Here is a 25,433-nt window from a genome sequence, read left to right as displayed (position 1 = left end):
GTGTATTCTAGCATCCTGAAGATGATTCCAGCATTAATTTCATTGTGCTTATGCTCATTTTGAAGATTTTGACATTTTCACCTTAAGTGTACAATCAGGGGCTGAAAACGCGTTTAAAGCAATAAAAAGTTCATTTTGGCTCTCACACCTAAATTAAACGTTGTAGACTCAAAATTTTTGCTGTATTTAGTGTATTCTAGCATCCTGAAGATGATTCCAGCATTAATTTCATTGTGCTTATGCTCATTTTTAAGATTTTGACATTTTCACCTAAAGTGCACAATCAGGCTGAAAACGCATTTAAAGCAATAAAAAGTTCATTTTGGCTCTCACACCTAAACTAAACGTTGTAGACTCAAAATTTTTGCTGTATTTAGTGTATTCTAGCATCCTGAAGATGATTCCAGCATTAATTTCATTGTGCTTATGCTCATTTTGAAGATTTTGACATTTTCACCTAAAGTGCACAATCAGGCTGAAAACGCATTTAAAGCAATAAAAAGTTCATTTTGGCTCTCACACCTAAACTAAACGTTGTAGACTCAAAATTTTTGCTGTATTTAGTGTATTCTAGCATCCTGAAGATGATTCCAGCATTAATTTCATTGTGCTTATGCTCATTTTGAAGATTTTGACATTTTCACCTTAAGTGTACAATCAGGGGCTGAAAACGCGTTTAAAGCAATAAAAAGTTCATTTTGGCTCTCACACCTAAACTAAACGTTGTAGACTCAAAATTTTTGCTGTATTCAGTGTATTCTAGCATCCTGAAGATGATTCCAGCATTAATTTCATCGTGCTTATGCTCATTTTGAAGATTTTGACATTTTCACCTAAAGTGCACAATCAGGCTGAAAACGCATTTAAAGCAATAAAAAGTTCATTTTGGCTCACACACCTAAAATAAACGTTGTAGACTCAAAATTTTTGCTGGATTTAGTGTATTCTAGCATCCTGAAGATGATTCCAGCATTAATTTCATTGTGCTTATGCTCATTTTGAAGATTTTGACATTTTCACCTTAAGTGTACAATCAGGGGCTGAAAACGCGTTTAAAGCAATAAAAAGTTCATTTTGGCTCTCACACCTAAACTAAACGTTGTAGACTCAAAATTTTTGCTGTATTTAGTGTATTCTAGCATCCTGAAGATGATTCCAGCATTAATTTCATTGTGCTTATGCTCATTTTTAAGATTTTGACATTTTCACCTAAAGTGCACAATCAGGCTGAAAACGCATTTAAAGCAATAAAAAGTTCATTTTGGCTCTCACACCTAAACTAAACGTTGTAGACTCAAAATTTTTGCTGTATTTAGTGTATTCTAGCATCCTGAAGATGATTCCAGCATTAATTTCATTGTGCTTATGCTCATTTTTAAGATTTTGACATTTTCACCTAAAGTGCACAATCAGGCTGAAAACGCATTTAAAGCAATAAAAAGTTCATTTTGGCTCTCACACCTAAACTAAACGTTGTAGACTCAAAATTTTTGCTGTATTTAGTGTATTCTAGCATCCTGAAGATGATTCCAGCATTAATTTCATTGTGCTTATGCTCATTTTGAAGATTTTGACATTTTCACCTTAAGTGTACAATCAGGGTCTGAAAACGCGTTTAAAGCAATAAAAAGTTCATTTTGGCTCTCACACCTAAACTAAACGTTGTAGACTCAAAATTTTTGCTGTATTCAGTGTATTCTAGCATCCTGAAGATGATTCCAGCATTAATTTCATCGTGCTTATGCTCATTTTGAAGATTTTGACATTTTCAAATAAAGTGCACAATCAGGCTGAAAACGCGTTTAAAGCAATAAAAAGTTCATTTTGACTCACACACCTAAAATAAACGTTGTAGACTCAAAATTTTTGCTGTATTTAGTGTATTCTAGCATCCTGAAGATGATTCCAGCATTAATTTAATTGTGCTTATGCTCATTTTGAAGATTTTGACATTTTCACCTTAAGTGTACAATCAGGGGCTGAAAACGCGTTTAAAGCAATAAAAAGTTCATTTTGGCTCTCACACCTAAACTAAACCTTGTAGACTCAAAATTTTTGCTGTATTTAGTGTATTCTAGCATCCTGAAGATGATTCCAGCATTAATTTCATTGTGCTTATGCTCATTTTGAAGATTTTGACATTTTCACCTTAAGTGTACAATCAGGGGCTGAAAACGCGTTTAAAGCAATAAAAAGTTCATTTTGGCTCTCACACCTAAACAAAACGTTGTAGACTCAAAATTTTTGCTGTATTTAGTGTATTCTAGCATCCTGAAGATGATTCCAGCATTAATTTCATTGTGCTTATGCTCATTTTTAAGATTTTGACATTTTCACCTAAAGTGCACAATCAGGCTGAAAACGCATTTAAAGCAATAAAAAGTTCATTTTGGCTCTCACACCTAAACTAAACGTTGTAGACTCAAAATTTTTGCTGTATTTAGTGTATTCTAGCATCCTGAAGATGATTCCAGCATTAATTTCATTGTGCTTATGCTCATTTTGAAGATTTTGACATTTTCACCTTAAGTGTACAATCAGGGGCTGAAAACGCGTTTAAAGCAATAAAAAGTTCATTTTGGCTCTCACACCTAAACTAAACGTTGTAGACTCAAAATTTTTGCTGTATTCAGTGTATTCTAGCATCCTGAAGATGATTCCAGCATTAATTTCATCGTGCTTATGCTCATTTTGAAGATTTTGACATTTTCACCTAAAGTGCACAATCAGGCTGAAAACGCATTTAAAGCAATAAAAAGTTCATTTTGGCTCACACACCTAAAATAAACGTTGTAGACTCAAAATTTTTGCTGTATTTAGTGTATTCTAGCATCCTGAAGATGATTCCAGCATTAATTTCATTGTGCTTATGCTCATTTTGAAGATTTTGACATTTTCACCTTAAGTGTACAATCAGGGGCTGAAAACGCGTTTAAAGCAATAAAAAGTTCATTTTGGCTCTCACACCTAAACTAAACGTTGTAGACTCAAAATTTTTGCTGTATTCAGTGTATTCTAGCATCCTGAAGATGATTCCAGCATTAATTTCATCGTGCTTATGCTCATTTTTAAGATTTTGACATTTTCACCTAAAGTGCACAATCAGGCTGAAAACGCATTTAAAGCAATAAAAAGTTCATTTTGGCTCACACACCTAAACTAACCGTTGTCGACTCAAAATTTTTGCTGTATTTAGTGTATTCTAGCATCCTGAAGATGATTCCAGCATTAATTTCATTGTGCTTATGCTCATTTTGAAGATTTTGACATTTTCACCTTAAGTGTACAATCAGGGGCTGAAAACGCGTTTAAAGCAATAAAAAGTTCATTTTGGCTCTCACACCTAAACTAAACGTTGTAGACTCAAAATTTTTGCTGTATTCAGTGTATTCTAGCATCCTGAAGATGATTCCAGCATTAATTTCATCGTGCTTATGCTCATTTTGAAGATTTTGACATTTTCACCTAAAGTGCACAATCAGGCTGAAAACGCATTTAAAGCAATAAAAAGTTCATTTTGGCTCACACACCTAAAATAAACGTTGTAGACTCAAAATTTTTGCTGGATTTAGTGTATTCTAGCATCCTGAAGATGATTCCAGCATTAATTTCATTGTGCTTATGCTCATTTTGAAGATTTTGACATTTTCACCTAAAGTGCACAATCAGGCTGAAAACGCATTTAAAGCAATAAAAAGTTCATTTTGGCTCTCACACCTAAACTAAACGTTGTAGACTCAAAATTTTTGCTGTATTTAGTGTATTCTAGCATCCTGAAGATGATTCCAGCATTAATTTCATTGTGCTTATGCTCATTTTGAAGATTTTGACATTTTCACCTTAAGTGTACAATCAGGGGCTGAAAACGCGTTTAAAGCAATAAAAAGTTCATTTTGGCTCTCACACCTAAACTAAACGTTGTAGACTCAAAATTTTTGCTGTATTCAGTGTATTCTAGCATCCTGAAGATGATTCCAGCATTAATTTCATCGTGCTTATGCTCATTTTGAAGATTTTGACATTTTCACCTAAAGTGCACAATCAGGCTGAAAACGCATTTAAAGCAATAAAAAGTTCATTTTGGCTCACACACCTAAAATAAACGTTGTAGACTCAAATTTTTTGCTGTATTTAGTGTATTCTAGCATCCTGAAGATGATTCCAGCATTAATTTCATTGTGCTTATGCTTATTTTGAAGATTTTGACATTTTCACCTTAAGTGTACAATAAGGGGCTGAAAACGCGTTTAAAGCAATAAAAAGTTCATTTTGGCTCTCACACCTAAACTAAACGTTGTAGACTCAAAATTTTTGCTGTATTTAGTGTATTCTAGCATCCTGAAGATGATTCCAGCATTAATTTAATTGTGCTTATGCTCATTTTTAAGATTTTGACATTTTCACCTAAAGTGCACAATCAGGCTGAAAACGCATTTAAAGCAATAAAAAGTTCATTTTGGCTCACACACCTAAACTAACCGTTGTCGACTCAAAATTTTTGCTGTATTTAGTGTATTCTAGCATCCTGAAGATGATTCCAGCATTAATTTCATTGTGCTTATGCTCATTTTGAAGATTTTGACATTTTCACCTTAAGTGTACAATCAGGGGCTGAAAACGCGTTTAAAGCAATAAAAAGTTCATTTTGGCTCTCACACCTAAACTAAACGTTGTAGACTCAAAATTTTTGCTGTATTCAGTGTATTCTAGCATCCTGAAGATGATTCCAGCATTAATTTCATCGTGCTTATGCTCATTTTGAAGATTTTGACATTTTCACCTAAAGTGCACAATCAGGCTGAAAACGCATTTAAAGCAATAAAAAGTTCATTTTGGCTCACACACCTAAAATAAACGTTGTAGACTCAAAATTTTTGCTGTATTTAGTGTATTCTAGCATCCTGAAGATGATTCCAGCATTAATTTCATTGTGCTTATGCTCATTTTGAAGATTTTGACATTTTCACCTTAAGTGTACAATCAGGGGCTGAAAACGCGTTTAAAGCAATAAAAAGTTCATTTTGGCTCTCACACCTAAACTAAACGTTGTAGACTCAAAATTTTTGCTGTATTTAGTGTATTCTAGCATCCTGAACATGATTCCAGCATTAATTTAATTGTGCTTATGCTCATTTTTAAGATTTTGACATTTTCACCTAAAGTGCACAATCAGGCTGAAAACGCATTTAAAGCAATAAAAAGTTCATTTTGGCTCACACACCTAAAATAAACGTTGTAGACTCAAAATTTTTGCTGTATTTAGTGTATTCTAGCATCCTGAAGATGATTCCAGCATTAATTTCATTGTGCTTATGCTCATTTTGAAGATTTTGACATTTTCACCTTAAGTGTACAATCAGGGGCTGAAAACGCGTTTAAAGCAATAAAAAGTTCATTTTGGCTCTCACACCTAAACTAAACGTTGTAGACTCAAAATTTTTGCTGTATTTAGTGTATTCTAGCATCCTGAAGATGATTCCAGCATTAATTTCATTGTGCTTATGCTCATTTTTAAGATTTTGACATTTTCACCTAAAGTGCACAATCAGGCTGAAAACGCATTTAAAGCAATAAAAAGTTCATTTTGGCTCTCACACCTAAACTAAACGTTGTAGACTCAAAATTTTTGCTGTATTTAGTGTATTCTAGCATCCTGAAGATGATTCCAGCATTAATTTCATTGTGCTTATGCTCATTTTTAAGATTTTGACATTTTGACCTAAAGTGCACAATCAGGCTGAAAACGCATTTAAAGCAATAAAAAGTTCATTTTGGCTCTCACACCTAAACTAAACGTTGTAGACTCAAAATTTTTGCTGTATTTAGTGTATTCTAGCATCCTGAAGATGATTCCAGCATTAATTTCATTGTGCTTATGCTCATTTTGAAGATTTTGACATTTTCACCTTAAGTGTACAATCAGGGGCTGAAAACGCGTTTAAAGCAATAAAAAGTTCATTTTGGCTCTCACACCTAAATTAAACGTTGTAGACTCAAAATTTTTGCTGTATTTAGTGTATTCTAGCATCCTGAAGATGATTCCAGCATTAATTTCATTGTGCTTATGCTCATTTTTAAGATTTTGACATTTTCACCTAAAGTGCACAATCAGGCTGAAAACGCATTTAAAGCAATAAAAAGTTCATTTTGGCTCTCACACCTAAACTAAACGTTGTAGACTCAAAATTTTTGCTGTATTTAGTGTATTCTAGCATCCTGAAGATGATTCCAGCATTAATTTCATTGTGCTTATGCTCATTTTGAAGATTTTGACATTTTCACCTAAAGTGCACAATCAGGCTGAAAACGCATTTAAAGCAATAAAAAGTTCATTTTGGCTCTCACACCTAAACTAAACGTTGTAGACTCAAAATTTTTGCTGTATTTAGTGTATTCTAGCATCCTGAAGATGATTCCAGCATTAATTTCATTGTGCTTATGCTCATTTTGAAGATTTTGACATTTTCACCTTAAGTGTACAATCAGGGGCTGAAAACGCGTTTAAAGCAATAAAAAGTTCATTTTGGCTCTCACACCTAAACTAAACGTTGTAGACTCAAAATTTTTGCTGTATTCAGTGTATTCTAGCATCCTGAAGATGATTCCAGCATTAATTTCATCGTGCTTATGCTCATTTTGAAGATTTTGACATTTTCACCTAAAGTGCACAATCAGGCTGAAAACGCATTTAAAGCAATAAAAAGTTCATTTTGGCTCACACACCTAAAATAAACGTTGTAGACTCAAAATTTTTGCTGGATTTAGTGTATTCTAGCATCCTGAAGATGATTCCAGCATTAATTTCATTGTGCTTATGCTCATTTTGAAGATTTTGACATTTTCACCTTAAGTGTACAATCAGGGGCTGAAAACGCGTTTAAAGCAATAAAAAGTTCATTTTGGCTCTCACACCTAAACTAAACGTTGTAGACTCAAAATTTTTGCTGTATTTAGTGTATTCTAGCATCCTGAAGATGATTCCAGCATTAATTTCATTGTGCTTATGCTCATTTTTAAGATTTTGACATTTTCACCTAAAGTGCACAATCAGGCTGAAAACGCATTTAAAGCAATAAAAAGTTCATTTTGGCTCTCACACCTAAACTAAACGTTGTAGACTCAAAATTTTTGCTGTATTTAGTGTATTCTAGCATCCTGAAGATGATTCCAGCATTAATTTCATTGTGCTTATGCTCATTTTTAAGATTTTGACATTTTCACCTAAAGTGCACAATCAGGCTGAAAACGCATTTAAAGCAATAAAAAGTTCATTTTGGCTCTCACACCTAAACTAAACGTTGTAGACTCAAAATTTTTGCTGTATTTAGTGTATTCTAGCATCCTGAAGATGATTCCAGCATTAATTTCATTGTGCTTATGCACATTTTGAAGATTTTGACATTTTCACCTTAAGTGTACAATCAGGGTCTGAAAACGCGTTTAAAGCAATAAAAAGTTCATTTTGGCTCTCACACCTAAACTAAACGTTGTAGACTCAAAATTTTTGCTGTATTCAGTGTATTCTAGCATCCTGAAGATGATTCCAGCATTAATTTCATCGTGCTTATGCTCATTTTGAAGATTTTGACATTTTCAAATAAAGTGCACAATCAGGCTGAAAACGCGTTTAAAGCAATAAAAAGTTCATTTTGACTCACACACCTAAAATAAACGTTGTAGACTCAAAATTTTTGCTGTATTTAGTGTATTCTAGCATCCTGAAGATGATTCCAGCATTAATTTAATTGTGCTTATGCTCATTTTGAAGATTTTGACATTTTCACCTTAAGTGTACAATCAGGGGCTGAAAACGCGTTTAAAGCAATAAAAAGTTCATTTTGGCTCTCACACCTAAACTAAACCTTGTAGACTCAAAATTTTTGCTGTATTTAGTGTATTCTAGCATCCTGAAGATGATTCCAGCATTAATTTCATTGTGCTTATGCTCATTTTGAAGATTTTGACATTTTCACCTTAAGTGTACAATCAGGGGCTGAAAACGCGTTTAAAGCAATAAAAAGTTCATTTTGGCTCTCACACCTAAACTAAACGTTGTAGACTCAAAATTTTTGCTGTATTTAGTGTATTCTAGCATCCTGAAGATGATTCCAGCATTAATTTCATTGTGCTTATGCTCATTTTTAAGATTTTGACATTTTCACCTAAAGTGCACAATCAGGCTGAAAACGCATTTAAAGCAATAAAAAGTTCATTTTGGCTCTCACACCTAAACTAAACGTTGTAGACTCAAAATTTTTGCTGTATTTAGTGTATTCTAGCATCCTGAAGATGATTCCAGCATTAATTTCATTGTGCTTATGCTCATTTTGAAGATTTTGACATTTTCACCTTAAGTGTACAATCAGGGGCTGAAAACGCGTTTAAAGCAATAAAAAGTTCATTTTGGCTCTCACACCTAAACTAAACGTTGTAGACTCAAAATTTTTGCTGTATTCAGTGTATTCTAGCATCCTGAAGATGATTCCAGCATTAATTTCATCGTGCTTATGCTCATTTTGAAGATTTTGACATTTTCACCTAAAGTGCACAATCAGGCTGAAAACGCATTTAAAGCAATAAAAAGTTCATTTTGGCTCACACACCTAAAATAAACGTTGTAGACTCAAAATTTTTGCTGTATTTAGTGTATTCTAGCATCCTGAAGATGATTCCAGCATTAATTTCATTGTGCTTATGCTCATTTTGAAGATTTTGACATTTTCACCTTAAGTGTACAATCAGGGGCTGAAAACGCGTTTAAAGCAATAAAAAGTTCATTTTGGCTCTCACACCTAAACTAAACGTTGTAGACTCAAAATTTTTGCTGTATTCAGTGTATTCTAGCATCCTGAAGATGATTCCAGCATTAATTTCATCGTGCTTATGCTCATTTTTAAGATTTTGACATTTTCACCTAAAGTGCACAATCAGGCTGAAAACGCATTTAAAGCAATAAAAAGTTCATTTTGGCTCACACACCTAAACTAACCGTTGTCGACTCAAAATTTTTGCTGTATTTAGTGTATTCTAGCATCCTGAAGATGATTCCAGCATTAATTTCATTGTGCTTATGCTCATTTTGAAGATTTTGACATTTTCACCTTAAGTGTACAATCAGGGGCTGAAAACGCGTTTAAAGCAATAAAAAGTTCATTTTGGCTCTCACACCTAAACTAAACGTTGTAGACTCAAAATTTTTGCTGTATTCAGTGTATTCTAGCATCCTGAAGATGATTCCAGCATTAATTTCATCGTGCTTATGCTCATTTTGAAGATTTTGACATTTTCACCTAAAGTGCACAATCAGGCTGAAAACGCATTTAAAGCAATAAAAAGTTCATTTTGGCTCACACACCTAAAATAAACGTTGTAGACTCAAAATTTTTGCTGTATTTAGTGTATTCTAGCATCCTGAAGATGATTCCAGCATTAATTTCATTGTGCTTATGCTCATTTTGAAGATTTTGACATTTTCACCTAAAGTGCACAATCAGGCTGAAAACGCATTTAAAGCAATAAAAAGTTCATTTTGGCTCTCACACCTAAACTAAACGTTGTAGACTCAAAATTTTTGCTGTATTTAGTGTATTCTAGCATCCTGAAGATGATTCCAGCATTAATTTCATTGTGCTTATGCTCAGTTGAAGATTTTGACATTTTCACCTTAAGTGTACAATCAGGGGCTGAAAACGCGTTTAAAGCAATAAAAAGTTCATTTTGGCTCTCACACCTGAACTAAACGTTGTAGACTCAAAATTTTTGCTGTATTCAGTGTATTCTAGCATCCTGAAGATGATTCCAGCATTAATTTCATCGTGCTTATGCTCATTTTGAAGATTTTGACATTTTCACCTAAAGTGCACAATCAGGCTGAAAACGCGTTTAAAGCAATAAAAAGTTCATTTTGGCTCTCACACCTAAACTAAACGTTGTAGACTCAAAATTTTTGCTGTATTTAGTGTATTCTAGCATCCTGAAGATGATTCCAGCATTAATTTCATTGTGCTTATGCTCATTTTGAAGATTTTGACATTTTCACCTAAAGTGCACAATCAGGCTGAAAACGCATTTAAAGCAATAAAAAGTTCATTTTGGCTCTCACACCTAAACTAAACGTTGTAGACTCAAAATTTTTGCTGTATTCAGTGTATTCTAGCATCCTGAAGATGATTCCAGCATTAATTTCATCGTGCTTATGCTCATTTTGAAGATTTTGACATTTTCACCTAAAGTGCACAATCAGGCTGAAAACGCATTTAAAGCAATAAAAAGTTCATTTTGGCTCTCACACCTAAAATAAACGTTGTAGACTCAAAATTTTTGCTGTATTTAGTGTATTCTAGCATCCTGAAGATGATTCCAGCATTAATTTCATTGTGCTTATGCTCATTTTGAAGATTTTGACATTTTCACCTAAAGTGCACAATCAGGCTGAAAACGCATTTAAAGCAATAAAAAGTTCATTTTGGCTCTCACACCTAAACTAAACGTTGTAGACTCAAAATTTTTGCTGTATTTAGTGTATTCTAGCATCCTGAAGATGATTCCAGCATTAATTTCATTGTGCTTATGCTCAGTTGAAGATTTTGACATTTTCACCTTAAGTGTACAATCAGGGGCTGAAAACGCGTTTAAAGCAATAAAAAGTTCATTTTGGCTCTCACACCTGAACTAAACGTTGTAGACTCAAAATTTTTGCTGTATTCAGTGTATTCTAGCATCCTGAAGATGATTCCAGCATTAATTTCATCGTGCTTATGCTCATTTTGAAGATTTTGACATTTTCACCTAAAGTGCACAATCAGGCTGAAAACGCATTTAAAGCAATAAAAAGTTCATTTTGGCTCACACACCTAAAATAAACGTTGTAGACTCAAAATTTTTGCTGTATTTAGTGTATTCTAGCATCCTGAAGATGATTCCAGCATTAATTTCATTGTGCTTATGCTCATTTTGAAGATTTTGACATTTTCACCTTAAGTGTACAATCAGGGGCTGAAAACGCGTTTAAAGCAATAAAAAGTTCATTTTGGCTCTCACACCTAAACTAAACGTTGTAGACTCAAAATTTTTGCTGTATTTAGTGTATTCTAGCATCCTGAAGATGATTCCAGCATTAATTTCATTGTGCTTATGCTCATTTTTAAGATTTTGACATTTTCACCTAAAGTGCACAATCAGGCTGAAAACGCATTTAAAGCAATAAAAAGTTCATTTTGGCTCTTACACCTAAACTAAACGTTGTAGACTCAAAATTTTTGCTGTATTTAGTGTATTCTAGCATCCTGAAGATGATTCCAGCATTAATTTCATTGTGCTTATGCTCATTTTGAAGATTTTGACATTTTCACCTTAAGTGTACAATCAGGGGCTGAAAACGCGTTTAAAGCAATAAAAAGTTCATTTTGGCTCTCACACCTAAACTAAACGTTGTAGACTCAAAATTTTTGCTGTATTCAGTGTATTCTAGCATCCTGAAGATGATTCCAGCATTAATTTCATCGTGCTTATGCTCATTTTGAAGATTTTGACATTTTCACCTAAAGTGCACAATCAGGCTGAAAACGCATTTAAAGCAATAAAAAGTTCATTTTGGCTCACACACCTAAAATAAACGTTGTAGACTCAAATTTTTTGCTGTATTTAGTGTATTCTAGCATCCTGAAGATGATTCCAGCATTAATTTCATTGTGCTTATGCTTATTTTGAAGATTTTGACATTTTCACCTTAAGTGTACAATAAGGGGCTGAAAACGCGTTTAAAGCAATAAAAAGTTCATTTTGGCTCTCACACCTAAACTAAACGTTGTAGACTCAAAATTTTTGCTGTATTTAGTGTATTCTAGCATCCTGAAGATGATTCCAGCATTAATTTAATTGTGCTTATGCTCATTTTTAAGATTTTGACATTTTCACCTAAAGTGCACAATCAGGCTGAAAACGCATTTAAAGCAATAAAAAGTTCATTTTGGCTCACACACCTAAAATAAACGTTGTAGACTCAAAATTTTTGCTGTATTTAGTGTATTCTAGCATCCTGAAGATGATTCCAGCATTAATTTCATTGTGCTTATGCTCATTTTTAAGATTTTGACATTTTCACCTAAGTGTACAATCAGGGGCTGAAAACGCGTTTAAAGCAATAAAAAGTTCATTTTGGCTCTCACACCTAAACTAAACGTTGTAGACTCAAATTTTTTGCTGTATTTAGTGTATTCTAGCATCCTGAAGATGATTCCAGCATTAATTTCATTGTGCTTATGCTCATTTTTAAGATTTTGACATTTTCACCTAAAGTGCACAATCAGGCTGAAAACACATTTAAAGCAATAAAAAGTTCATTTTGGCTCTCACACCTAAACTAAACGTTGTAGACTCAAAATTTTTGCTGTATTTAGTGTATTTTAGCATCCTGAAGATGATTCCAGCATTAATTTCATTGTGCTTATGCTCATTTTTAAGATTTTGACATTTTCACCTTAAGTGTACAATCAGTGGCTGAAAACGCGTTTAAAGCAATAAAAAGTTCATTTTGGCTCTCACACCTAAACTAAACGTTGTAGACTCAAAATTTTTGCTGTATTGAGTGTATTCTAGCATCCTGAAGATGATTCCAGCATTAATTTCATCGTGCTTATGCTCATTTTGAAGATTTTGACATTTTCACCTAAAGTGCACAATCAGGCTGAAAACGCATTTAAAGCAATAAAAAGTTCATTTTGGCTCACACACCTAAAATAAACGTTGTAGACTCAAAATTTTTGCTGTATTTAGTGTATTCTAGCATCCTGAAGATGATTCCAGCATTAATTTCATTGTGCTTATGCTCATTTTGAAGATTTTGACATTTTCACCTTAAGTGTACAATCAGGGGCTGAAAACGCGTTTAAAGCAATAAAAAGTTCATTTTGGCTCTCACACCTAAACTAAACGTTATAGACTCAAAATTTTTTCTGTATTTAGTGTATTCTAGCATCCTGAAGATAATTCCAGCATTAATTTCATTGTGCTTATGCTCATTTTTAAGATTTTGACATTTTCACCTAAAGTGCACAATCAGGCTGAAAACGCATTTAAAGCAATAAAAAGTTCATTTTGGCTCTCACACCTAAACTAAACGTTGTAGACTCAAAATGTTTGCTGTATTTAGTGTATTCTAGCATCCTGAAGATGATTCCAGCATTAATTTCATTGTGCTTATGCTCATTTTGAAGATTTTGACATTTTCACCTAAGTGTACAATCAGGGGCTGAAAACGCGTTTAAAGCAATAAAAAGTTCATTTTGGCTCTCACACCTAAACTAAACGTTGTAGACTCAAATTTTTTGCTGTATTTAGTGTATTCTAGCATCCTGAAGATGATTCCAGCATTAATTTCATTGTGCTTATGCTCATTTTGAAGATTTTGACATTTTCACCTAAAGTGCACAATCAGGCTGAAAACGCATTTAAAGCAATAAAAAGTTCATTTTGGCTCACACACCTAAAATAAACGTTGTAGACTCAAAATGTTTGCTGTATTTAGTGTATTCTAGCATCCTGAAGATTATTCCAGCATTAATTTCATTGTGCTTATGCTCATTTTAAAGATTTTGACATTTTCACCTTAAGTGTACAATCAGGGGCTGAAAACGCGTTTAAAGCAATAAAAAGTTCATTTTGGCTCTCACACCTAAACTAAACGTTATAGACTCAAAATTTTTGCTGTATTTAGTGTATTCTAGCATCCTGAAGATGATTCCAGCATTAATTTCATCGTGCTTATGCTCATTTTGAAGATTTTGACATTTTCACCTAAAGTGCACAATCAGGCTGAAAACGCATTTAAAGCAATAAAAAGTTCATTTTGGCTCACACACCTAAAATAAACGTTGTAGACTCAAAATTTTTGCTGTATTTAGTGTATTCTAGCATCCTGAAGATGATTACAGCATTAATTTCATTGTGCTTATGCTCATTTTGAAGATTTTGACATTTTCACCTTAAGTGTACAATCAGGGGCTGAAAACGTGTTTAAAGCAATAAAAAGTTCATCTTGGCTCTCACACCTAAACTAAACGTTGTAGACTCAAAATTTTTGCTGTATTTAGTGTATTCTAGCATCCTGAAGATGATTCCAGCATTAATTTCATTGTGCTTATGCTCATTTTTAAGATTTTGACATTTTCACCTAAAGTGCACAATAAGGCTGAAAACGCATTTAAAGCAATAAAAAGTTCATTTTGGCTCACACACCTAAAATAAACGTTGTAGACTCAAAATTTTTGCTGTATTTAGTGTATTCTAGCATCCTGAAGATGATTACAGAATTAATTTCATTGTGCTTATGCTCATTTTGAAGATTTTGACATTTTCACCTTAAGTGTACAATCAGGGGCTGAAAACGCGTTTAAAGCAATAAAAAGTTCATTTTGGCTCTCACACCTAAACTAAACGTTGTAGACTCAAAATTTTTGCTGTATTTAGTGTATTCTAGCATCCTGAAGATGATTCCAGCATTAATTTCATTGTGCTTATGCTCATTTTTAAGATTTTGACATTTTCACCTAAAGTGCACAATCAGGCTGAAAACACATTTAAAGCAATAAAAAGTTCATTTTGGCTCTCACACCTAAACTAAACGTTGTAGACTCAACATTTTTGCTGTATTTAGTGTATTTTAGCATCCTGAAGATGATTCCAGCATTAATTTCATTGTGCTTATGCTCATTTTTAAGATTTTGACATTTTCACCTTAAGTGTACAATCAGTGGCTGAAAACGCGTTTAAAGCAATAAAAAGTTCATTTTGGCTTTCACACCTAAACTAAACGTTGTAGACTCAAAATTCTTGCTGTATTGAGTGTATTCTAGCATCCTGAAGATGATTCCAGCATTAATTTCATCGTGCTTATGCTCATTTTGAAGATTTTGACATTTTCACCTAAAGTGCACAATCAGGCTGAAAACGCATTTAAAGCAATAAAAAGTTCATTTTGGCTCTCACACCTAAACTAAACGTTGTAGACTCAAAATGTTTGCTGTATTTAGTGTATTCTAGCATCCTGAAGATGATTCCAGCATTAATTTCATTGTGCTTATGCTCATTTTTAAGATTTTGACATTTTCACCTAAGTGTACAATCAGGGGCTGAAAACGCGTTTAAAGCAATAAAAAGTTCATTTTGGCTCTCACACCTAAACTAAACGTTGTAGACTCAAATTTTTTGCTGTATTTAGTGTATTCTAGCATCCTGAAGATGATTCCAGCATTAATTTCATTGTGCTTATGCTCATTTTCAAGATTTTGACATTTTCACCTAAAGTGCACAATCAGGCTGAAAACGCATTTAAAGCCATAAAAAGTTCATTTTGGCTCTCACACCTAAACTAAACGTTGTAGACTCAAACTTTTTGCTGTATTTAGTGCATTCTAGCATCATGAAGATGATTCCAGCATTCATTTCATTGTGCTTATGCTCATTTTTAAGATTTTGACATTTTCACCTAAAGTGCACAATCAGGCTGAAAACGCATTTAAAGCAATAAAAAGTTCATTTTGGCTCTCACACCTAAACTAAACGTTGTAGACTCAAAATTGTTGCTGTATTTAGTGTATTTTAGCATCCTGAAGATGATTCCAGCATTAATTTCATTGTGCTTATGCTCATTTTGAAGATTTTGACATTTTCACCTAAGTGTACAATCAGGGGCTGAAAACGCGTTTAAAGCAATAAAAAGTTCATTTTGGCTCTCACACCTAAACTAAACGTTGTAGACTCAAATTTTTTGCTGTATTTAGTGTATTCTAGCATCCTGAAGATGATTCCAGCATTAATTTCATTGTGCTTATGCTCATTTTGAAGATTTTGACATTTTCACCTAAAGTGCACAATCAGGCTGAAAACGCATTTAAAGCAATAAAAAGTTCATTTTGGCTCACACACCTAAAATAAACGTTGTAGACTCAAAATTTTTGCTGTATTTAGTGTATTCTAGCATCCTGAAGATGATTACAGCATTAATTTCATTGTGCTTATGCTCATTTTGAAGATTTTGACATTTTCACCTTAAGTGTACAATCAGGGGCTGAAAACGTGTTTAAAGCAATAAAAAGTTCATCTTGGCTCTCACACCTAAACTAAACGTTGTAGACTCAAAATTTTTGCTGTATTTAGTGTATTCTAGCATCCTGAAGATGATTCCAGCATTAATTTCATTGTGCTTATGCTCATTTTTAAGATTTTGACATTTTCACCTAAAGTGCACAATAAGGCTGAAAACGCATTTAAAGCAATAAAAAGTTCATTTTGGCTCACACACCTAAAATAAACGTTGTAGACTCAAAATTTTTGCTGTATTTAGTGTATTCTAGCATCCTGAAGATGATTACAGAATTAATTTCATTGTGCTTATGCTCATTTTGAAGATTTTGACATTTTCACCTTAAGTGTACAATCAGGGGCTGAAAACGCGTTTAAAGCAATAAAAAGTTCATTTTGGCTCTCACACCTAAACTAAACGTTGTAGACTCAAAATTTTTGCTGTATTTAGTGTATTCTAGCATCCTGAAGATGATTCCAGCATTAATTTCATTGTGCTTATGCTCATTTTTAAGATTTTGACATTTTCACCTAAAGTGCACAATCAGGCTGAAAACACATTTAAAGCAATAAAAAGTTCATTTTGGCTCTCACACCTAAACTAAACGTTGTAGACTCAAAATTTTTGCTGTATTTAGTGTATTTTAGCATCCTGAAGATGATTCCAGCATTAATTTCATTGTGCTTATGCTCATTTTTAAGATTTTGACATTTTCACCTTAAGTGTACAATCAGTGGCTGAAAACGCGTTTAAAGCAATAAAAAGTTCATTTTGGCTTTCACACCTAAACTAAACGTTGTAGACTCAAAATTCTTGCTGTATTGAGTGTATTCTAGCATCCTGAAGATGATTCCAGCATTAATTTCATCGTGCTTATGCTCATTTTGAAGATTTTGACATTTTCACCTAAAGTGCACAATCAGGCTGAAAACGCATTTAAAGCAATAAAAAGTTCATTTTGGCTCTCACACCTAAACTAAACGTTGTAGACTCAAAATGTTTGCTGTATTTAGTGTATTCTAGCATCCTGAAGATGATTCCAGCATTAATTTCATTGTGCTTATGCTCATTTTTAAGATTTTGACATTTTCACCTAAGTGTACAATCAGGGGCTGAAAACGCGTTTAAAGCAATAAAAAGTTCATTTTGGCTCTCACACCTAAACTAAACGTTGTAGACTCAAATTTTTTGCTGTATTTAGTGTATTCTAGCATCCTGAAGATGATTCCAGCATTAATTTCATTGTGCTTTTGCTCATTTTGACGATTTTGACATTTTCACCTAAAGTGCACAATCAGGCTGAAAACGCATTTAAAGCCATAAAAAGTTCATTTTGGCTCTCACACCTAAACTAAACGTTGTAGACTCAAACTTTTTGCTGTATTTAGTGCATTCTAGCATCATGAAGATGATTCCAGCATTCATTTCATTGTGCTTATGCTCATTTTTAAGATTTTGACATTTTCACCTAAAGTGCACAATCAGGCTGAAAACGCATTTAAAGCAATAAAAAGTTCATTTTGGCTCTCACACCTAAACTAAACGTTGTAGACTCAAAATTGTTGCTGTATTTAGTGTATTTTAGCATCCTGAAGATGATTCCAGCATTAATTTCATTGTGCTTATGCTCATTTTTAAGATTTTGACATTTTCACCTTAAGTGTACAATCAGGGGCTGAAAACGCGTTTAAAGCAATAAAAAGTTCATTTTGGCTCTCACACCTAAACTAAACGTTGTAGACTCAAAATTTTTGCTGTATTTAGTGTATTCTAGCATCCTGAAGATGATTCCAGCATTAATTTCATTGTGCTTATGCTCATTTTTAAGATTTTGACATTTTCACCTAAAGTGCACAATCAGGCTGAAAACGCATTTAAAGCAATAAAAAGTTCATTTTTGCTTTCACACCTAAACTAAACGTTGTAGACTCAAAATTTTTGCTGTATTTAGTGTATTTTAGCATCCTGAAGATGATTCCAGCATTAATTTCATTGTGCTTATGCTCATTTTGAAGATTTTGACATTTTCACCTAAAGTGCACAATCAGGCTGAAAACGCATTTAAAGCAATAAAAAGTTCATTTTGGCTCTCACACCTAAACTAAACGTTGTAGACTCAAAATTTTTGCTGTATTCAGTGTAGTCTAGCATCCTGAAGATGATTCCAGCATTAATTTCATCGTGCTTATGCTCATTTTGAAGATTTTGACATTTTCACCTAAAGTGCACAATCAGGCTGAAAACGCATTTAAAGCAATAAAAAGTTCATTTTGGCTCACACACCTAAAATAAACGTTGTAGACTCAAAATGTTTGCTGTATTTAGTGTATTCTAGCATCCTGAAGATTATTCCAGCATTAATTTCATTGTGCTTATGCTCATTTTTAAGATTTTGACATTTTCACCTAAAGTGTACAATCAGGCTGAAAACGCATTTAAAGCAATAAAAAGTTCATTTTGGCTCTCACATCTAAAATAAACGTTGTAGACTCAAATTTTTTGCTGTATTTAGTGTATTCTAGCATCCTGAAGTTGATTCCAGCATTAATTTCATCGTGCTTATGCTCATTTTGAAGATTTTGACATTTTCACCTAAAGTGCACAATCAGGCTGAAAACGCATTTAAAGCAATAAAAAGTTCATTTTGGCTCACACACCTAAAATAAACGTTGTAGACTCAAAATTTTTGCTGTATTTAGTGTATTCTAGCATCCTGAAGATGATTACAGCATTAATTTCATTGTGCTTATGCTCATTTTGAAGATTTTGACATTTTCACCTTAAGTGTACAATCAGGGGCTGAAAACGCGTTTAAAGCAATAAAAAGTTCATTTTGGCTCTCACACCTAAACTAAACGTTGTAGACTCAAAATTTTTGCTGTATTTAGTGTATTCTAGCATCCTGAAGATGATTCCAGCATTAATTTCATTGTGCTTATGCTCATTTTTAAGATTTTGACATTTTCACCTAAAGTGCACAATCAGGCTGAAAACGCATTTAAAGCAATAAAAAGTTCATTTTTGCTCTCACACCTAAACTAAACGTTGTAGACTCAAAATTTTTGCTGTATTTAGTGTATTTTAGCATCCTGAAGATGATTCCAGCATTAATTTCATTGTGCTTATGCTCATTTTGAAGATTTTGACATTTTCACCTAAAGTGCACAATCAGGCTGAAAACGCATTTAAAGCAATAAAAAGTTCATTTTGGCTCTCACACCTAAACTAAACGTTGTAGACTCAAAATTTTTGCTGTATTCAGTGTAGTCTAGCATCCTGAAGATGATTCCAGCATTAATTTCATCGTGCTTATGCTCATTTTGAAGATTTTGACATTTTCACCTAAAGTGCACAATCAGGCTGAAAACGCATTTAAAGCAATAAAAAGTTCATTTTGGCTCACACACCTAAAATAAACGTTGTAGACTCAAAATGTTTGCTGTATTTAGTGTATTCTAGCATCCTGAAGATTATTCCAGCATTAATTTCATTGTGCTTATGCTCATTTTTAAGATTTTGACATTTTCACCTAAAGTGTACAATCAGGCTGAAAACGCATTTAAAGCAATAAAAAGTTCATTTTGGCTCTCACATCTAAAATAAACGTTGTAGACTCAAATTTTTTGCTGTATTTAGTGTATTCTAGCATCCTGAAGTTGATTCCAGCATTAATTTCATCGTGCTTATGCTCATTTTGAAGATTTTGACATTTTCACCTAAAGTGCACAATCAGGCTGAAAACGCATTTAAAGCAATAAAAAGTTCATTTTGGCTCACACACCTAAAATAAACGTTGTAGACTCAAAATTTTTGCTGTATTTAGTGTATTCTAGCATCCTGAAGATGATTACAGCATTAATTTCATTGTGCTTATGCTCATTTTGAAGATTTTGACATTTTCACCTTGAGTGTACAATCATGGGCTGAAAACGCGTTTAAAGCAATAAAAAGTTCATCTTGGCTCTCACACCTAAACTAAACGTTGTAGACTCAAAATTTTTGCTGTATTTAGTGTATTCTAGCATCCTGAAGATGATTCCAGCATTAATTTCATTGTGCTTATGCTCATTTTTAAGATTTTGACATTTTCACCTAAAGTGCACAATCAGGCTGAAAACACATTTAAAGCAATAAAAAGTTCATTTTGGCTCTCACACCTAAACTAAACGTTGTAGACTCAAAATTTTTGCTGTATTTAGTGTATTTTAGCATCCTGAAGATGATTCCAGCATTAATTTCATTGTGCTTATGCTCATTTTTAAGATTTTGACATTTTCACCTTAAGTGTACAATCAGTGGCTGAAAACGCGTTTAAAGCAATAAAAAGTTCATTTTGGCTCTCACACCTAAACTAAACGTTGTAGACTCAAAATTTTTGCTGTATTGAGTGTATTCTAGCATCCTGAAGATGATTCCAGCATTAATTTCATCGTGCTTATGCTCATTTTGAAGATTTTGACATTTTCACCTAAAGTGCACAATCAGGCTGAAAACGCATTTAAAGCAATAAAAAGTTCATTTTGGCTCACACACCTAAAATAAACGTTGTAGACTCAAAATTTTTGCTGTATTTAGTGTATTCTAGCATCCTGAAGATGATTACAGCATTAATTTCATTGTGCTTATGCTCATTTTGAAGATTTTGACATTTTCACCTTAAGTGTACAATCAGGGGCTGAAAACGTGTTTAAAGCAATAAAAAGTTCATCTTGGCTCTCACACCTAAACTAAACGTTGTAGACTCAAAATTTTTGCTGTATTTAGTGTATTCTAGCATCCTGAAGATGATTCCAGCATTAATTTCATTGTGCTTATGCTCATTTTTAAGATTTTGACATTTTCACCTAAAGTGCACAATCAGGCTGAAAACGCATTTAAAGCAATAAAAAGTTCATTTTGGCTCACACACCTAAAATAAACGTTGTAGACTCAAAATTTTTGCTGTATTTAGTGTATTCTAGCATCCTGAAGATGATTACAGCATTAATTTCATTGTGCTTATGCTCATTTTGAAGATTTTGACATTTTCACCTTAAGTGTACAATCAGGGGCTGAAAACGCGTTTAAAGCAATAAAAAGTTCATTTTGGCTCTCACACCTAAACTAAACGTTGTAGACTCAAAATTTTTGCTGTATTTAGTGTATTCTAGCATCCTGAAGATGATTCCAGCATTAATTTCATTGTGCTTATGCTCATTTTTAAGATTTTGACATTTTCACCTAAAGTGCACAATCAGGCTGAAAACACATTTAAAGCAATAAAAAGTTCATTTTGGCTCTCACACCTAAACTAAACGTTGTAGACTCAAAATTTTTGCTGTATTTAGTGTATTTTAGCATCCTGAAGATGATTCCAGCATTAATTTCATTGTGCTTATGCTCATTTTTAAGATTTTGACATTTTCACCTTAAGTGTACAATCAGTGGCTGAAAACGCGTTTAAAGCAATAAAAAGTTCATTTTGGCTCTCACACCTAAACTAAACGTTGTAGACTCAAAATTTTTGCTGTATTGAGTGTATTCTAGCATCCTGAAGATGATTCCAGCATTAATTTCATCGTGCTTATGCTCATTTTGAAGATTTTGACATTTTCACCTAAAGTGCACAATCAGGCTGAAAACGCATTTAAAGCAATAAAAAGTTCATTTTGGCTCACACACCTAAAATAAACGTTGTAGACTCAAAATTTTTGCTGTATTTAGTGTATTCTAGCATCCTGAAGATGATTCCAGCATTAATTTCATTGTGCTTATGCTCATTTTGAAGATTTTGACATTTTCACCTTAAGTGTACAATCAGGGGCTGAAAACGCGTTTAAAGCAATAAAAAGTTCATTTTGGCTCTCACACCTAAACTAAACGTTATAGACTCAAAATTTTTGCTGTATTTAGTGTATTCTAGCATCCTGAAGATAATTCCAGCATTAATTTCATTGTGCTTATGCTCATTTTTAAGATTTTGACATTTTCACCTTAAGTGTACAATCAGGGGCTGAAAACGCGTTTAAAGCAATAAAAAGTTCATCTTGGCTCTCACACCTAAACTAAACGTTGTAGACTCAAAATTTTTGCTGTATTTAGTGTATTCTAGCATCCTGAAGATGATTCCAGCATTAATTTCATTGTGCTTATGCTCATTTTTAAGATTTTGACATTTTCACCTAAAGTGCACAATCAGGCTGAAAACAAATTTAAAGCAATAAAAAGTTCATTTTTGCTCTCACACCTAAACTAAACGTTGTAGACTCAAAATTTTTGCTGTATTTAGTGTATTTTAGCATCCTGAAGATGATTCCAGCATTAATTTCATTGTGCTTATGCTCATTTTGAAGATTTTGACATTTTCACCTAAAGTGCACAATCAGGCTGAAAACGCATTTAAAGCAATAAAAAGTTCATTTTGGCTCTCACACCTAAACTAAACGTTGTAGACTCAAAATTTTTGCTGTATTCAGTGTAGTCTAGCATCCTGAAGATGATTCCAGCATTAATTTCATCGTGCTTATGCTCATTTTGAAGATTTTGACATTTTCACCTAAAGTGCACAATCAGGCTGAAAACACATTTAAAGCAATAAAAAGTTCATTTTGGCTCTCACACTTAAACTAAACGTTGTAGACTCAAAATTTTTGCTGTATTTAGTGTATTTTAGCATCCTGAAGATGATTCCAGCATTAATTTCATTGTGCTTATGCTCATTTTTAAGATTTTGACATTTTCACCTTAAGTGTACAATCAGTGGCTGAAAACACGTTTAAAGCAATAAAAAGTTCATTTTGGCTCTCACACCTAAACTAAACGTTGTAGACTCAAAATTTTTGCTGTATTGAGTGTATTCTAGCATCCTGAAGATGATTCCAGCATTAATTTCATCGTGCTTATGCTCATTTTGAAGATTTTGACATTTTCACCTAAAGTGCACAATCAGGCTGAAAACGCATTTAAAGCAATAAAAAGTTCATTTTGGCTCACACACCTAAAATAAACGTTGTAGACTCAAAATTTTTGCTGTATTTAGTGTATTCTAGCATCCTGAAGATGATTCCAGCATTAATTTCATTGTGCTTATGCTCATTTTGAAGATTTTGACATTTTCACCTTAAGTGCACAATCAGGGGCTGAAAACGCGTTTAAGCAATAAAAAGTTCATTTTGGCTCTCACACCTAAACTAAACGTTATAGACTCAAAATTTTTGCTGTATTTAGTGTATTCTAGCATCCTGAAGATGATTCCAGCATTAATTTCATCGTGCTTATGCTCATTTTGAAGATTTTGACATTTTCACCTAAAGTGCACAATCAGGCTGAAAACGTATTTAAAGCAATAAAAAGTTCATTTTGGCTCACACACCTAAAATAAACGTTGTAGACTCAAAATTTTTGCTGTATTTAGTGTATTCTAGCATCCTGAAGATGATTACAGCATTAATTTCATTGTGCTAATGCTCATTTTGAAGATTTTGACATTTTCACCTTAAGTGTACAATCAGTGGCTGAAAACGCGTTTAAAGCAATAAAAAGTTCATCTTGGCTCTCACACCTAAACTAAACGTTGTAGACTCAAAATTTTTGCTGTATTTAGTGTATTCTAGCATCCTGAAGATGATTCCAGCATTAATTTCATTGTGCTTATGCTCATTTTGAAGATTTTGACATTTTCACCTAAAGTGCACAATCAGGCTGAAAACGCATTTAAAGCAATAAAAAGTTCATTTTGGCTCACACACCTAAAATAAACGTTGTAGACTCAAAATTTTTGTTGTATTTAGTGTATTCTAGCATCCTGAAGATGATTCCAGCATTAATTTCATTGTGCTTATGCTCATTTTGAAGATTTTGACATTTTCACCTTAAGTGTACAATCAGGGGCTGAAAACGCGTTTAAAGCAATAAAAAGTTCATTTTGGCTCTCACACCTAAACTAAACGTTATAGACTCAAAATTTTTGCTGTATTTAGTGTATTCTAGCATCCTGAAGATGATTCCAGCATTAATTTCATCGTGCTTATGCTCATTTTGAAGATTTTGACATTTTCACCTAAAGTGCACAATCAGGCTGAAAACGCATTTAAAGCAATAAAAAGTTCATTTTGGCTCACACACCTAAAATAAACGTTGTAGACTCAAAATTTTTGCTGTATTTAGTGTATTCTAGCATCCTGAAGATGATTACAGCATTAATTTCATTGTGCTTATGCTCATTTTGAAGATTTTGACATTTTCACCTTAAGTGTACAATCAGGGGCTGAAAACGTGTTTAAAGCAATAAAAAGTTCATCTTGGCTCTCACACCTAAACTAAACGTTGTAGACTCAAAATTTTTGCTGTATTTAGTGTATTCTAGCATCCTGAAGATGATTCCAGCATTAATTTCATTGTGCTTATGCTCATTTTTAAGATTTTGACATTTTCACCTAAAGTGCACAATCAGGCTGAAAACGCGTTTAAAGCAATAAAAAGTTCATTTTGGCTCTCACACCTAAACTAAACGTTGTAGACTCAAAATTTTTGCTGTATTTAGTGTATTCTAGCATCCTGAAGATGATTCCAGCATTAATTTCATTGTGCTTATGCTCATTTTTAAGATTTTGACATTTTCACCTAAAGTGCACAATCAGGCTGAAAACGCATTTAAAGCAATAAAAAGTTCATTTTTGCTCTCACACCTAAACTAAACGTTGTAGACTCAAAATTTTTGCTGTATTTAGTGTATTTTAGCATCCTGAAGATGATTCCAGCATTAATTTCATTGTGCTTATGCTCATTTTGAAGATTTTGACATTTTCACCTAAAGTGCACAATCAGGCTGAAAACGCATTTAAAGCAATAAAAAGTTCATTTTGGCTCTCACACCTAAACTAAACGTTGTAGACTCAAAATTTTTGCTGTATTCAGTGTAGTCTAGCATCCTGAAGATGATTCCAGCATTAATTTCATCGTGCTTATGCTCATTTTGAAGATTTTGACATTTTCACCTAAAGTGCACAATCAGGCTGAAAACGCATTTAAAGCAATAAAAAGTTCATTTTGGCTCACACACCTAAAATAAACGTTGTAGACTCAAAATGTTTGCTGTATTTAGTGTATTCTAGCATCCTGAAGATTATTCCAGCATTAATTTCATTGTGCTTATGCTCATTTTTAAGATTTTGACATTTTTACCTAAAGTGTACAATCAGGCTGAAAACGCATTTAAAGCAATAAAAAGTTCATTTTGGCTCTCACATCTAAAATAAACGTTGTAGACTCAAATTTTTTGCTGTATTTAGTGTATTCTAGCATCCTGAAGTTGATTCCAGCATTAATTTCATCGTGCTTATGCTCATTTTGAAGATTTTGACATTTTCACCTA

This window comes from Vanacampus margaritifer, chromosome 8 (assembly GCF_051991255.1).
Source record: "Vanacampus margaritifer isolate UIUO_Vmar chromosome 8, RoL_Vmar_1.0, whole genome shotgun sequence".
NCBI lineage: Eukaryota > Metazoa > Chordata > Actinopteri > Syngnathiformes > Syngnathidae > Vanacampus > Vanacampus margaritifer.
Note: the sequence above shows the minus strand (reverse complement) of the source record.